The 17,237-nt window shown below is 39.3% G+C and overlaps 1 protein-coding gene and 1 pseudogene across 4 annotated transcripts in view; one reads left to right on the plus strand and one right to left on the minus strand.

The window, feature by feature from the left end:
- arhgef37 (Rho guanine nucleotide exchange factor (GEF) 37) overlaps positions 1–17,237 on the minus strand; it is a 188,123-nt gene that overhangs the window by 108,008 nt on the left and 62,878 nt on the right. Inside the window, exon 1 of one of the 4 annotated variants that reach the window (XM_059990211.1) lies at positions 4,830–5,077. The exons of the other annotated variants lie outside the window; for them this stretch is intronic. The gene's annotated coding sequence lies outside the window, so the exon portion shown is untranslated. Of the gene's footprint in view, positions 1–4,829; positions 5,078–17,237 lie in introns of those variants that run through there. 4 annotated transcript variants of the gene reach the window in all.
- Positions 8,996–9,905, plus strand: LOC132405214 (toll-like receptor 13; annotated as a pseudogene).

The raw sequence follows: 17,237 nt of genomic DNA on the forward strand, positions 1-17,237 counted from the left end.
TCTTGTACTCAGCATCAACGGAAGTCTTCTGTCAATTTGATCTCCACTGTGCAACACTAGCTTTCAACAATAGAAGTCCATGGTATGCTCCTGGAAAACCTGGATTACTTCTGATATTTCAGATGTCACAATTCAGTAAAAGCAGACCTGATGAAACTCACTTCCACCTTCAATGTGCCAAAACAGTCTCTGAGCATCTGAGAAAAAGGATGAAAATCAAAACCTCAAATCCAGCATAAAACTTGATCTGCCACCCTGCAGTGATCCTTGATTTCTGTATGTTTCTGGGACTATCTGTAGTAGGCATTAATGACATTGGAAAGACACCATCAATACTGTCTGTGTAAAATCTATGGGAGATAATAGTTATGTCAGTGTCCTCTTCTGGACCATATCGCCCACACTAATGCTCTAGTTATGCTCAAAATTGCATCATAAAATTAGACTCCTGAAACAATTATGCTATTCCAAGCATAAGATGAACAATTGAAAACATTCAAGAATCTTCTCAAAACCTCATTAAGAGCGTAACATTTGCACCAACACCTCAAAATCTCTGACTCTCCCTCACACAGTATGAAGGAGGATTTGAGATGGTATACAAAAATAAGTGGAGGGACAGGCAGCATTGTGGGCAGGAAGTCTGCATAAGGATTTGGATGGTTTATGAGAAGCGGCAAATGGAATACAACATATAGAAGTTTAAGGTCATGTACTTTGGTGAGAAGAATATGGTGCAAACTACTTTCTAAATGGAGAGAGAATACAGAAATCACAGCTGCAATGGTCTAGTTAACAGGACTCTCTTAAGGTTAACATGCAGACTGAGTTGGTAGTTAGGAAGGCAAATGTAATGTCAGCATTAATTTCAAGAGGACTTGAATATAAAGCAAAGATGTACTGCTAAGTATTTATAAGACATTGATCCAATTGCAATTGGAACATTGTGAGCAATTTTGAGGCTCAGTCTCAGGAAAGTTATGTTAACCCTGGAGAGGGTCCAGATGAAATTCACATGAATGATCCTGGGAATAAAAAACTTAATATAAAACTTTATTTATCCAGAAGGGAATTATTGTTACAAGGTTGCTCAGTCAGAAATATATACCTTAAATTACAAAATGTAAGCATTGAAGTACAAAAAATACAAAATGTGCATTAAAAAGTAATAGTGCAAAATACAGATGTGCAATTAAACTGTACACTTATATACTTAAGGAAGAGTTGTAGAGTCTTAGAGCCACAGGGAGGAAAAAGCTCCTGTGGCGTTCAGTGCTGCACCTTGGTAGAATCAGTCGGTTACTGAAGGTGCTCCTCTGATTATCATGGAGGGGGCAAGAGGGATTGTCCATAATGCTCCGTAGCTTCTTTCTCTCAGACATCTGAAGTCCATCACCAACTCATTTGTTTTAGTGATGTTGAGCTGCAGGTGATTCAGCCTATACCACTCAGCAAAGTTGTCCACCACCCTTCTGTACTTAGCCTCTTGATCCCAGCTGATACAGCCCACAACTGCTGAATCATCTGAAAATTTCTGCAGGTGGCAGGACTCAGAGTTGTATCTGAAATCAAAGGTGTAGACAGTGAACAGGAAGGGGGACAGGACATTCCTCTGAGGTACCCCTGTGCTGCTAACCACAGTATCTGATACACAGCTCTACAGTTTCACATGCTGTGGCCATCTGGACCAGTAGTCTGGTCGTATCAGGAACATTTGATGGTTAGACCTTTACCCAATGAAGTTCAGGAGAATGGTGGAGGAATCTCATTGAAATCTACCAAATACTGAAAGGCCTGTACAGACTGGACATGGCGAGGATGTTTTCATTAGTAGGAAAGTCTGGGATCCAAGGACACAGCTCCACAATAAATGGATGTATCTTTAGAACTGACATGTGGAAGAACTTCTGCAGCCAAAGGGTGGTGAATCTATGGAACTCATCACCATGGTGTCATTGGGTTATTTAAGAGACTGAATGGTGAGAGAGTTAAGGGTTATGAGGAAAAAAATGGGAGAATGGAACACTGAGAAGTAGGAAAAAAAACAAACATGATTAAATCAAAAGCAGACTCAAAGAGCCAAATGGCCTGATACTACTCTTTTATGTTATGGTCTTGTACTTTGCAAGGCTACAAAGGATGGGAAGGCAAAACTGAAGAGCTAGCATGGACATAATAAGCCAAATGGCCATCTTCTGCACCCTTCCAATCCTATAATTCCGTGTCATCTTTGACTCCAAGATGGGGATATGTTTGACCTAACTAGTTATTTCTGCTGACCATCTGCATAGAATGCACATTCACAACATTATACCACCATTAATGTCCTCTTGTAGCTTGGCAAATCTGATCAACTGTACTTCTTCTCCCAGCATATAAACAGAGACAAAGGAGAGTTGAATCAGTCATCTGGACCATATTCAGGGATTTATCTTCAGATCTGAATAAACACGTCACAGTCATCACCTACATTGTCAAGACCTGCATGGATGAGTGCCTCCCTATAAAAACATATTGATTTTTCTGAAACCAGAAGCCCTGAAAGAGCCAGGAGATTCAGTCTGCTGAGAGTTAGATCTATGGTGTTCAAAATTAGCAATCCAGATCCCTACAAGGCTGGGTATGACCTACACAAGGCAAAAAGTGAATTTTATATGTAATTAAAGATATAATGGATGCACAACAGCTGTACCAGAGTTCACATGCTATTACTTCCTATTAAGTGAAACTTAACAGCATAAATAGGAGTGAAGCAGCACTCACTGATGAGCTCAATGCCTTTTATGTATGCTTTGAAAAAAAGAATAACACCATCGCTTTGCAAATCCCTACAGCATTCAGAGATCCATTGATGTCTGTCTCAGTGGCCAACGTCAGAACGTCCATAATGAACCCTTGCAAAATGTCTGGCTCCAAACTGGGCCTCTGTACTTCCCTCTGCAACTGGATCCTCAACACACAGTCAGAGTGGACTGGAAGTAACATCTACTCCGTGCTGTCATTCAGCATTGGTGCACTGCAAGGATGTGTGCTTACCCCTTTGCTCTACTCTCATGACTGTATGGCTGAACACAGCTCAAACACCATTGATAAATTTGCTGATGACACAATAATGTTAATTGAATCTAAGATCATGACAAGGAGGAGTACAGGAGTAAGATAGATCAGCTGGTCGAGGCTACGAAATTGATTGTGGATTCAAGAAGGTGAAGTCAGGAGAATACACATCAGTCCTCACTGAGCGGTCAGCAGTGGATCAACTTCAAGCTCCTGAGAGGCACTTCTGAGGATCTACCCTCGGCCTATCACACTGATGCAATCATGTACTTCATTTGAAGTTTGAAGATATTTGATATGTCACCAAGTACTCCTGCATATTTCTACAAATATGTGGTGATGACCATTCTGACAGGTGTGGAGGCTCCAATGTATAGAATCAAAAGAGGCAACAGGGGGTTGTGAATTCAGCCAGCTCCAGAATGGGACAAACCTGCCACTATAGAGGACACGTTCAAGAAGCAGAGCCTCAAGGCAGCATCCATCACTGAGGACCCTCACCTTCTGAGACATGCCTTCTTCTCATTACTAGCACGAGGGAAGAGGGACAGACGCCTTAAGACCCACACTCAACAACTTAAGACAGCTTCTTCCACTCTGCAATCAGGTTTCTGCACTATTTATTTACTTTGTAATTTATAGTGTTTTATGTGCACTGTGCTGCTACCACAAACAACAAATTTCATGATGTATGTCAGTGATAATAAACCTGGCTCTGATTCTGGTAATGTGATTAGATTTTTAGTAAGTAAAATTAGGTCATTTAGTGCAGATTGCACTCCAAAACAAAGAGCTTGAACATGTACAACTAGCATCTACAAATCCAGTGCTGTCTATGTGGAGTTTGTATGTTCTCCCTGTAACTTCAATAGCAAAAGCCATGGGATGGTTCAAGATACTAGTGATGCTCTTAAATTAGTTTAATCTGCACACCACATCACTCTCCAACCAAAGAAATCTTTAGGTTTCTAGAGCGGGATGTGGCACGGAGCAGTGAGTGTATTTGTGTCTATGCAATCACTATATGTGAAAATCTTGTATCTGTGTATGGCGAGAATAATTCCTATGGTTATCAGTCTTGTTACCTTGTCAAGAACTTGCATTAACTGGTATTTATCAGCTCCCCCATATTAAAAGAATTCATATATGGCAGAGCACAATTTACTAAAGGAAATCACCTTCACTCCAGTACTGACCAAGATTGTGTTTTTTAATGTTAATATTAAGGCTTTCTCTGTGCTCCCTATAATTACAAACAATAACTGGTTGAGTGTTGAATTGATTTGCAACATCTCCTTCATTCAATAAATACATAAGACTTGACAGAAAGGAACATTAACAAATTGGAAAAGTTGGGTGTAGTTTCCTTCCAACTGCCGAAGTCCATTAGAAATTCTTCCTTCGCTCTTAAACAATAACCGTGCATTTAAAAAATCTTAAACTAGGTTTAGCTTCTTTTAGTCACTATTTAGAACAGCAGGTAACAAGTTTCTCGCTTCACGGTTGCCAAGTACGCACAAATGTGAAAGTATTATGTGACAGGATGAATGTCCGAATGTAGATTCCGAAAAATATATAAAACCTGGATTTATCGGAAAACGGAATAGTGACTCTGCACAAAGCTAGCTTCAAGCGCGTAATGCAACTTCAAGTATTTAATATGCCAAAGAACAGTATTAGAATGTTGCACAGGAGACATTTGAACTTGAATCTCGGGTACAATAACCGACATTAGTATCACAGCACATGTTAGATGGTTTAGGAAAACTCACCGTTCTCTTACTGAACAGTAATGTTATTTTTGAGCTGGTTGATGCTGAAACGTTTGCCGCCTTAGTGTAAGTTAACTTGCAGGTTAACGATTAACTTAGCCTCTAGCAGGATGTATCAAATGGCAGAAGAAAGCCATATATTTAACGCTGTAGGTTTGGAAAACCTACATTTAAGAGAATGATTTTGCCACGCAGAGTATTTATCGTGTACTGACAACCGAAGGATCTGGATTCCGTCTTCAATGCAACATCGACAATTCTTGCCAACTTCGTCTCCGTCGATCTTTCATGTGTAAAGGCTGAGGAATCGCACGTATTGCACGTTGAAGATATATTGTTTTTAGAAGAGGTAAAAGGTTAGCTTTAAGGGAGATTCATGAACAATCACAGGGTATTGGCACTCCTTACAGGCGCCCACTGAAACATATTCAATTAAATAACTTGCAATTGAAGACCACAGATCCCCTCCTACTGGAAGTCTGCAATTTATATAAAAATTTAACAGTTCTATATCTGAGAAGAAATAGGTTGAGCTTTAAATATCAACGTGTTTTCCTTGTGCCTTAAATCGGATTTATTACTGAACATATTAAACACCTCACATTCATTTTCACATTTTTGCCTTCTCAATTAAGGGAACTGTGGTTCGGGAACAATGATCTGTTCCAAAGGCAGACTTCCATTCAGATTTGAAGAGATTGTACATTCTTAATCTCAGATACAAGAAACTGAATTCTATTGAGAAACACGTATTCAGCCGTCTGCAGAATCTACAGCACTTTAGCTTGATTGATAATCAGATTTCCAATCTGAATGAGGGAAACTTTCACAGGGTATCTAATTTGAAGCAAACTCAAGCCATCTGGCCCATGGAGTCTACTCTGCCATTCAATCATGGCTGATCCTTTTTGTAAGTCTTGGAATTTCCAGCAGCTGAAGGCTGAATCTGACTGTTTGTTCAAACAGATCAGTACTTGTCTAGCAAATCTGGTGAATCTGAAAAGCGATCCCACAGCCCACCCACTTATCTAGTTTATATCCACAGCAATTGCTTAATCATAAAATCATAAGACAAAGGAGCAGAATTAGGCCATTTGGCCCATCAAGTCTGCTGCACCATTCAATCATGGCTGATTTTTTTTCCACTCCTCAGCCTCACTCCCCGGCATTCTCTCCTTAACTTTTGAAGCTGTGTCCAATCAAGAAACTAACAATTTTTGTTTTAAATATACCCAACCACCTGGCCTCCACAGATGCCTGTGGTAACAAATTCCACAAATTCACCACCTTCTGGCTGAAGAAATTTCTAAGCATTTCTGTTTTGAATGGATGCCCCTCGATCCTGAGGCTGTGCCCTCTTGTCCTAGACTCTCCCACCCTTCCACATCTACTCTGTCTAGTCCTTTCAACATTTGATAGGTTTCAATGAGATCCCCCCTCATCCTTCTGAATTCCAGTAAATACAGACACAGAGTCATCAAACATTCCACATATGATAACCCTTTCATTCCTGGAATCATCCATGTGAACCACCTCTGGACCCTCTGCAATGCCAGCACATCTTTTCTATGATGAGGGGCCCAAAACTGTTCACAATACTCAAGGTGAGGCCTCACCAGTGCCTCATTAAGCTCAGCATCACATCCTTGCTCTTGTATTTTCTTGTATACTAACGTGGCATTTGCCTTCCTTGCCACTGACTCAACCTGCAAGTTAACCTTCAGAGTGTTCTGAACAAAGACTATGAAGTAATCTGCATCTCAGATTTTTGGATTTTCTTCCTGTTTAGAAAATAGTTTGCACATTTATTTCTACTACCAAAGTGCATGACCATCCATTTTCCAACATTGTATTTCATTGACAACTTTCTTCCCCATTCTCCTAATCTAAGTCCTTCTGTATCCTACCTGTTTCCCCAACACTAACTGCCCCTCCACCAATCTTCGTATCATCTGCAAACTTGGCAACAAAGCCATCTATTCCATCATTTAAATCATTTATATACAGCATAAAAAGAAGTGGTCCCAACACCAACCCCTGCAAAACACCACTAGTCACTGGCAGCCAACCAGAAAGGATCCTTTTATTCCCACTTGCTGCCTCCTACCAATCAGCCAATGCTCTAAGCATGTTAGTAACTTTCCTGTTATACCATGGGCTCTTAACTAGGTAAGCAGCCTCATGTGTGGCACCTTGTCAAAGGCCTTCTGAACATACACCATCCACTGCATCCCCTTTATCTATCCTACTTGTAATCTCCTCAAAAAATTTCAACAGGACCATCAAGCAGAATTTTCCCTGAAGGAAACCATGCTGACTTTGTACTATCTTGTCCTGTGTCACCAAGTACTCCATCGCTTCATCCTTTAACAATAGACTCCAACATCTTCTCAACGACTGAGCTCAGGCAAACTGGTCTATAATTTCCTTCCTGCTGTCTTCCTCTTTTCTTAAAGAGTGGAGTGACATTTGCAATTTTCCAGTCCTCTGGCACAATGCCAGAGTCCAATGATGTTTGAAAGATTATTTCTAATGCCACGACAATCTCTAATGCTATCTCTTTCAAAACCCTAGCTCCTCTGGACTGGGTGACTTATGTACTTTTTGGTCTTCCAGCTTTTTCAGCACCTTATCTCCTGTAACAGTAACTGCACCCACTTCTCTTTCCTCACACGCTACAACATCAGGCATACTGCTAGTGTCTTCCACAATGACTATTGATGCGAAATACTCATTTAGATCATCAGCCATCTCCTTGTCCCCCGTTATTATTTTTCCTGACTCATTTTCTAATGGTCCTATATCCATTCACATTTTTCTTTTATTTTTAACATACTTGAATTTTTTTTTACTATCCACTGATACTATTTGCTAGCTTGCTTTCATATTTCACCTTTTCCTTTCTAATGATTTTTTTAGTTGCTGTCCGTAGGTTTTTAAAAACTTCCCAATTCTCCTGCTTCCCACTATTTTTGGCTTTGTTGTATGCCCTTTCTTTTGCTTTTACGATAGTTTTGACTTCCTTTGTCAGCCACGGTTGTACTATTTTACAATTCTTCAATTTACAATTTTACAATTACTATTTCTTCATTTTTGGACTACACATGTCCTGCACCTTCCTCATTTTTCCCAGAAACACACACCATTGCTGCTCTGCTGACATCCCTGCCAGCATCTCCTTCCAATTTACTTTGGCCACTCATACCATTGTAATTTCCCTTATTCCACTGAAATACTGCTACATCAGACTTTACTTTCTCACTATCAAATTTCAAGTTGAACACAATCATATTGTAATCACTGGTTTTGTAATCAATAAGGGTTTTTTGACATTAAGTTTTTAATGGTCTCTGGTTCATCACATAACATCCAAACCAGTATAATTGATCCCCTAAATGCCCAATGACAAACTGCCTTAAAAAGCTATCTCTTAGGCATTCAACAAACTCACTCTCGTGAAATCCATTACCAGCCTGATTTTCATATCGACCTGCATTTTAAAATCTCCCATGACTACCATAACATTGCCCCTTTGACTCGCCTTTTTTGTTTCCTGTTGTAACATGTGGTCCATCTCCCAGCCATTGTTGGGAGGCCTGTATACAACTGCCATCAACATCCTTTCACCCTTGCAGTTTCTTTACTCAACCAAAAGGATTCAACATCTTCCAATCCTATGTCACATCTTTCTACTGATTTGATGCCATTCTTTACCAGTGGAGCCACGATGCCCCCTCTGTCTAGCTTCTTATCCCTCTGATACAATGTGTAACCTTGGACATTCAACTACAACCATCCTTCAGCCACGATTCAATGCTTGACAGAACTTCAACAATTTAATAACCATCTCTCCTCTGCTTCTTCACACAAGCCGGACAAGGCTGGTTTACTTCTTGTATCACCTTACCATACACAGCCAGGCAAGAATTGGACTAAAGAAAATTATTTTGAATTTCTTAGAAGGTTTAAATTCTTTGAAAGGACTTTATGCAAGAAATATTACCCTCAGTTATATTATACACCAAATATTTCTTGACTTGGGCAATAATCTCTTCAAATCCATTGGACCCAGTCTGTTTCAGCATTTGCAGCCCAGATTGAACTTCATCTTAAAAGAGTTGGTCTAATGCTAACCAGTTTGCAACTTCTGAGAGCTGTGGGTAATTATGTTAAGCATATACGCACTCACTTTTTTGGATCTTAGGGACAACCCATGACTGTGTGGGTGTCATAACTCTTGGTTTCTAAATTGGTCTCTTTCCTACAATAAAACCCAAATGAAATACTTTGATTGTTTCAGGTGTGCACACCCACCCAATCTCAAGCGGAAAAATTGATTACTTTTAATTCTGATGCTTGTTTTGTTCTTTACCCTCAACATTTAATCATTTACAGTTATAACAGCCATAATAGCAAGTTTCAGCTATCATATTTGGTGATGGCATGTTGTGTACACATACTACCTATTGTTAGCAATCATTTATGACAAAAGTCATAAGGGATTACAAGGTGGATGATAAACGTATGATGTCTTTGTTTCGTATAACACCCATGATAAACAATGTGTATTAAGCCTACGGTTGCCAAATCTGGAAAGGCAAAATGGATGTAAATTATGTCTCTACCATTGTGATTCAATCATTAATAACATTGTTGCTTACTTATAACTACTTACTTGAGTAGGGGAACAATCTGTCTAGTAAGTTGCATACTTTTGGAAAGTGAATGGTGTTCCAAAGAAATTCAAGTGGCAATTTTTCAGCTCTTTGATGAGAAGGAAGATGTACTGATCCTAATCTTTTTGGAAGATATATCCTTAGGTGTCCTTTCCCATGATCATAGAATGAGAAAAATCATGAAAAAGACAACATACTGGATTTGTAGTGGCCTCAACATCCAGAAGTGGCTGTTCTGCTTGGGCACAAACTCCATGTAGCATTTAACACCAGTAATGGAGAAGAAGAAAAAAAAGCCATGTCCTTTCAGGGTTTGATTAAGATTTCATGTCAGTCACCTCTGTACATAATTAACTCTCTAACCAAAGTAACTTGCATGAGGTATTATCTGTTTTTTTGACTGTCACTGGCATATGTCATGAGTCTTGTTGTTTTGCAGCAGCACAGTACAATATATAATAAAAACACATAATACGTGCATACACACACACACACACACACACACATTTCTTATTGTAATATAATTATCTGGTGCAAAAAGAGAGAGCAAAAACAAGTCATTTAATGTACATAGGTTTGTTGTCCATTCAAAAATATGATGGCGGAGGGGAAGAAACTGTTCCTAAAATGCTGAGAGTGTGTCTTCATGCATCTGTACCACCTCCTCAGTGGTAGCAATGAAAAGAGAGCCTGTCTTGGGTGATGGGGATCCTTAATGATGAATGCTGCCTTCTTGAGGCATTGCATTTTGAAAATGTTCTCAATGGCAGGGGTGGGGGGGGGGGGCAAACCCCATGATGGAAATGGCTGAACTTCCAACATTCTGCAGCTTTTTCCTAATCCTGTCTAGTGGCCTCTCCATACCAGACACAGTGATGCAACCAGTCAGAATATTCTCCATGGTATATCTGTCGAAATTTTCTTGAATTTTTGGTGACATACCAAGGCACCTAATGAAATATCTCCACTGTTGTGCCCTCTTTGTAATTGCATCCAGGGTAGATTTTCAGAAATGTTGACACCCTAGAATTTGGAACTGCTCACCCTTTCCACTGCTGAACCCTAAGTGAGGACTGTATGAGCTCCCTCAGCTTCCCATTCTTGAAGTCTACAATCAATTCTTTGGTCATACTGACGTTGAATGCAATGCTGTTGTTGCAACACCACTCAAGCAACTGATCCATCTCACTCCTGTACACTTTCTCATTATTATCTGAAATTCTGCCATCAATAATTGTATCCTTGGCAAATTTATAGATGACATTTGAGCTGTGCCTAGCCATACAATCATGGCTACAGAGAGTAAAGCAGTGGGCTAAGCACACATCCTTGAGTTACTTTGGTACTTGATATTTGATACAATGATAATTGAGGTATCATTGTGTACTTATTATTTAAACATAGCAAAGAACTATCTAGTCCAATGACAAATTATATACAACTCAAATATTTGTAAATTGCTGTACATATCAAGGATAAATGGTGACAGGTGACTTCATTGACTGTATTATATTAACTAACATAGTTACAAAGTTGATTTTACTGGTTTCTGTTTAACAAAAATTCTAATTTCTTGAAATGGAATTCCCCGCCAAAGGCTCATAAATAGTTTTAACTGCCTGGGGCATTTAGTATATTACATATCTCTAATAGTCTTTTTAATAGAAAAAAATCTACCAAATACCAGAAAGCAAGTTATGTTATAGGCTTAAGCAAACATTTCTTTCTTTGGGGCTTTTAACAATTTTGTCTGTGAACTGAATGAGGATGTAACAGTAAATGTAGGATTAGAAATTAATTCCAGCTCCATCACAAGAGTTAGGCTATAGAAATTGAAATCTGGCTCCTGGCAAAAATGCCAAATTCCTATTTTTAAACTAAGAGAAAAAATGCTGAAGTTCCATCTCTCCGACTTGCAGTTTCAAAAACAGATGTAATTGTGAGGTGTTGAACTGTAATTCTGTAACCAACAGCACTCTAAAATTTGTTATCTTCAAAAAAGGTGCCAATAATTATGAATTAAAAGCTGCTACTGGCATTCTTATAAATTGTTATTCAAAACAATATTGATGATATAAGTTATACAAATCATTGGAAGCTGCCTCTGCTTCTAAGCAAATAATGAATGCCTCAGCTAAGGCATTTTGGTGCATCCTCTAAACTTGCTGAAATCAATAAATAATAACACCAGTTATTTTTTAGTCGTTTCAAAGTATTGTAACACAATGTGACTCCAAAAATATAATGAGCTGGTTTCCTTTAATAACAAAAAAAACAGGATAAGGATAAAATAAAATTCCCCATTTAATGCAAAATGGTTTTCTTTCTTGTGTTTTAAGACTGGAAATTCAATCCTCTTCATTTTAGATTTTAATCACATATTAATATTGTCTTCCAATCTTAGAATTCTATCATAGGATAATAGATATTAGTGTAAGATGAATATCAATTGAGAGAGATGTAGAGTAGCCAGTTTCAAATAACCCTGTCAATATCATGTTGTCTGACTACAGAAAACTGTTAATAAAACTGCACAAAGCTACTACTAGTTCAATACTGGTTAATATTTAATTCATATATGACTGCTTCTGAGATGTTTATAAATGAATTTGCACTAGCTACAGTTGAATTGGAGGCAGTGTAAAATTACACAACTTATGGCATATCCTGCTCTATTTATCTTTTCCATCTTTTTATTATCATTATTAATAACAAAATAAAATTGGTACATAGATAATGGGATTACAAACGTACATATTTCAACTAACTATAAAAGATTACAAGAACAGTGCTCTATTTATCTATCTTTGATTTAATTCTATTCAGGCTACACTACATCTTCACACTTAGTGCAAAACTGTAAGTACAAACTATGTAGCACAATTGGTTTATTATTCTATAGAAATAGTCACATTGAATATGTTATAGATGTTGTCATTTGTGTTTAACTGACCATTTAGATTTCAATGATTTTAGTTATTGTTGTCAATTAATAAAAACATTACTTGGCAACTAATATTTAAAATCCAAGGGTTTATATCTGTATTTGTCATTTTGCAATTCAATTGTGAATTAAACAAAAATAATTAACGATAAGGAGAAATTGTAGCTTTCGAGCCTTTCGTAAGAAGATGTCTGCATGAGCCCTTCATAAGAAGATGTCTGCATGTTGCGTGAACATCGACGGCTCCTTGGTAGAGATCATAAAGAGCACCAAATTTCTTGGTGTTCACCTGACGGAGAATCTCACCTGGTTTCTCAACACCAGCTCCTTAGCAAAGAAAGCCCAGCAGTGTCTCTACTTTCAGCGAAGGCTGAGGAAAATCCATCTCCCACCCCCCATCCTCATCACATTCTACAGGGGTTGTATTCAGAGCATCCTGAGCAGCTGCATCACTGCCTGGTTCGGAAATTGCACCATCTCGGAACGCAAGACCCTGCAGCACATAGTGAGGTCAGCTGAGAAGATCATTGGGGTCTCTCTTCCCACCATCACGGCCATTTACACTACATGCTGCATCCGCAAAGGAAACAGCATTATGAAGGACCCCATGCACCCCTCATACAATCTCTTCTCCCTCCTGCTGTCTGGGAAAAGGCTCCAAAGCAATCGGGCTCTCACGACCAGACTATATAACAGTTTCTTCCCCCAAGCTATCAGACTCCTCAAAACCCAAAGTCTGGACCGACACCTTGCACTACTGTCCTATTTATTATTTATCGTATACGTACACGACGCTGGAAGAACTCAGCAGGTCAGGCAGCATCCGTGAGAAAAGAGTAGCCAACGTTTCAGGCCCTTCATCAGGAATGGAGGGAGGAGAGGGTGAAACCCAGTAATAGAGATAGGAAAGGGGGAAGGGCTAGAGGCACCAGCTGGAGAACCAATCAGAGGAAAGATAAAGTGGGGAGAGGATAAGCATGAAAGAACTGTAGAGATAAAGGAGCAAAAAGTTGAAAGGGGAGAGAGGCAGAGAGGGAACTAGGATAGAGGAAAGGGAGGGGGAGGGAATTACTGGAAATTGGAGAATTCAATGTTCATACCACCAGGCTGGAGGCTACCCAGATGGTAGATGAGGTGTTGCTCCTCCAACCTGAGTTTGGCCTCATCATGGCAGCAGAGGAGGCCATGTATGGACATATTTAGATGGGAATGAGAGGCAGAGTTGAAGTGGGTGGCAATTGGGAGGTCCTGTCTATTGTGACGGATGGAGCGTAGGTGCTCGACGAAGCAGTCCCCCAATCTGCTTCAGGTTTCGCTGATGTAGAGGAGGCCGCACCGGGAGCACCAGACGTAATAGACAACTCCAGCAGACTCGCAGGTCAAGTGTTGCCTCACCTGGAAGGACTATCTGGGGTCCGGAATGGTGGTAAGGGGGGAGGTGTGGGGACAGGTGTAGTATTTATGCTTACCGGGATAAGTGCCGGGTGGGAGTTTTTTTGTATTATTTATTGTAATGCTTGCACTGTTTTTGTGCACTTTATGCAGTCCAGTGTTGGTCTGTAGTCTAGTATAGCTTTCTCTGTGTTTTTTTTTATTACATAGTTCAGTCTAGTTTTTTGTACTATCTCATGTAACACCATGGTCCTGAAAAACATTGTCTCATTTTTACTATGCACTGTACCAGCAGTTATGGTCAAAATGACAATGCAAGTTGACATGACTTGACTTGACTTGATTCCACTTCCTGATCCTATCTACATATTGCATAGTATCTTAAAACCTGTTAGTCTCAAACCTGAATACACTCTTTATCTGCACATCCACAACATTCTGAAGCACAGAGTTCCCATGATGCAGATCCCGCAGATTGAACAGATTTCTCTCCATCTTGATCCTAAATATTTGTACACATCCTGGAATGGACTCTCCAGCCAAGGGAAAATTACTCTCAGTACTTGCGTTTCAAACCGTCAAAAAAAAACCCAGACTTCAATGATAATTGATTATCCTGAACTTCACAAAACTTTGGACCCAATTTGTTCAATCTTTCTTGATTATAAAATCCTCATTGTAAAATCTTTATTGCATGGCAATTTGAGCAAGTATATTCTGACTCAGGTGAAGTGAGCAATTAGTACCTAGTGCTCCATGTGTGATTACATCATGGCTTTTCACATAGCTGCAGAAGAATTTTTTATACATCCTTACACTCCAATTCCCTTGCATCAAAGTACAGTATAAAAATACACTTACTTTCCTAATTAATTATTACAATATTTTTGGTACTGCATACTTAAATCCTTCTAAGAACCTTTACTAGTCATCCACCTTTCCAAAATAAGCTTTTTTCCCCATTACTATTACTGAAGTGGATATATTTCTTATACTCTATCAACATTTTGACCAGTCACTAATCTACCATAACTTGTTGTTTTCTTCACTAGTTAATATCACTGTGTCATCACAAAACTCAGCTATTTGAATTTTGCCCTCTCATTGGTCATTCATATAAATGTAAATTGCTGGGTCATTCAGGAGATGCACAATTCACATGCTACTATCCTGAAAATATCAAATTTGTTCTCATACTCTTTAATGTAGGTTAAGTAATCATCAATATATTCTTGTATATTGGCCCCCTAATTCATCTGCTAACCTTAAATGGCAAACCGATGTGTAAATCTAACACACCACCTCTACTTTTTTTTTTGCCATTTCTACCCTGCTAGTCAAACATTCTAAAATTAATTGGTCATATCTAATTCTGCTTTCGTAAAACTATCATATTTGACTAATCACATTCTGCCCTGCTTCTTGTTACGGACAAAAATAAACACTTGCTTGAGTGTGTAATCAGATTGAACAGGTAAGTATTATATTAGCTGCTGCAACAGAGAAGTCCAGAACGTGGGAAAGCACACTCTTTCCCATATTGTACTGTTGTGACTGTGAACAAAGTCACTGGAGAGACACTGAAGCTACTGGATATAGAAGTCTTTATTCAACATTTGAGACATTCTTGGAAGAAGAGCCTGTCTGACCCAATATTACATTGTATCAAAGGTAACAGCAGGACAATTCTAAAGTTGCAGTGTATCTACAAACTTTACTTTGGATTACATATAATTTTCAAACACCTCCTTCTCTATAGCCACACTCCAGGCACTCAAATTGAATGATAATTAGCACTGACTCTTCCTTTGGATTCAGGCATATGCAGGTATCAAGTGAATGGGTGTTTCCTGGTTTCCAATCAGCCCCAGTCTGTAACTCCAAGACTACTATTGTTCAGAACTACATTTTAAATTCAATCTACAATCACATTCAAATCTGAAGATTGATTGTGTTGAAACTGATATTTGCTATATACCCTAGCTCCAGAATACTCACTAACAGTACGAAGTATTTTTATATACCCTTTGGAACATGAGGTTAAACAAGTATATCAATGCACAGAAGTTCTATTATCAATTCTCCAATCCAAAACAAGGTAGTGTCTGATCAGTCTATGTGGCTTAATTGTCCTTGTGCTGACCCAGATTCCTAATGATCTTTGACATTACTACTATAAATGTATAATATCCATTGGAGACCAGATTATCCATACAACATCCTGGTGAACCATTTCTGCACTCTCTCCAGCGTCCCTACATCCTTCCTAAAATTTATAACTGCACACAATACTTCAAATGTAATTGAAGTTTCATACAGCTGCCAGATGACTTTGTAATTTTTGTATTCAGAATCCTCACTGCTGAAGGCAAGCATAGCATACAACTTCTTAACCTTCCTATCTACTTGTATTGTCACTTTGATGAAACTATGGACTGCACCACAGGGTCTCTCTGTATATCAATTCTCCTATGGGTCCTGCCATTTACTGTATACTCTGCTCTTGCATTTGCCCTCCAAAATGCATCACCTCTTACTGGTCTGGATTAAACTCCATCTGCCATTTTCCTGCCTAATTTCCAACTAATCTAGATTATGTTGTGTCCTTTGACAACTTTCCTCACTATCCACAACTCTACCAATTCTCAAGCTATCTGCAAACATAATCAGAATTTTGAAGAAATGGAAAGTAACAATGTTGCAGAGAGACTGAGATGTGGTAGAAAGATGCATATGAATATGAAACAACTTCCAATAGACGTTAATTGGAAATGGACTTTGGTGAGTCACTTGATATAACTTGCAGCCACAAATAGAGATGGGAGTGCCATGCAGCACTTCTGGAGAACAACATTACACATGTGTGTTGCTACATAAAACCAGATTGAGAAGACTGATGACAGACAAAATAAATCCTTAGTGGACTGGCTGATGGGCCATAGAGCAAGACGTACAAAAAAACTGGATGAACTCAGCAGGTCTGGCAGCATCCGTTGAAAGGAGCAGTCAACGTTTTGGGTCAAGACCCTTCGTCAAGACTAAAGAAAGAGGGGGCAGGGGCCCTATAAAGAAGGTGGGGGGAGGGTGGAAAACCAATCAGAGGAAAGATCAAGGGCTGGGGGAGGTGAAGCAGGGAGGGGATAGGCAGGAGAGGTGAGGAAGGAATCTAAGGGGAAAGCACTATGGGTAGTAGAAGGCAGAGTCATGAAAGGTGATAGGCAGCTGGAAGAGGAGATGGAGTGAAGGTGGGATGGGGGAAGGGAGAGGGAGGGAATTACCGGAAGTTGGAGAATTCGATGATCATATCAAGGGGCTGGAGACTACCCAGACGGTAGATGAGATGTTGTTCCTCCAACCGACGTCTGGCCTCATCATGGCAGTAGAGGGGGCCATGTA

Source organism: Hypanus sabinus, chromosome 15 (genome assembly GCF_030144855.1).
Source record: "Hypanus sabinus isolate sHypSab1 chromosome 15, sHypSab1.hap1, whole genome shotgun sequence".
Classification (NCBI taxonomy): domain Eukaryota; kingdom Metazoa; phylum Chordata; class Chondrichthyes; order Myliobatiformes; family Dasyatidae; genus Hypanus; species Hypanus sabinus.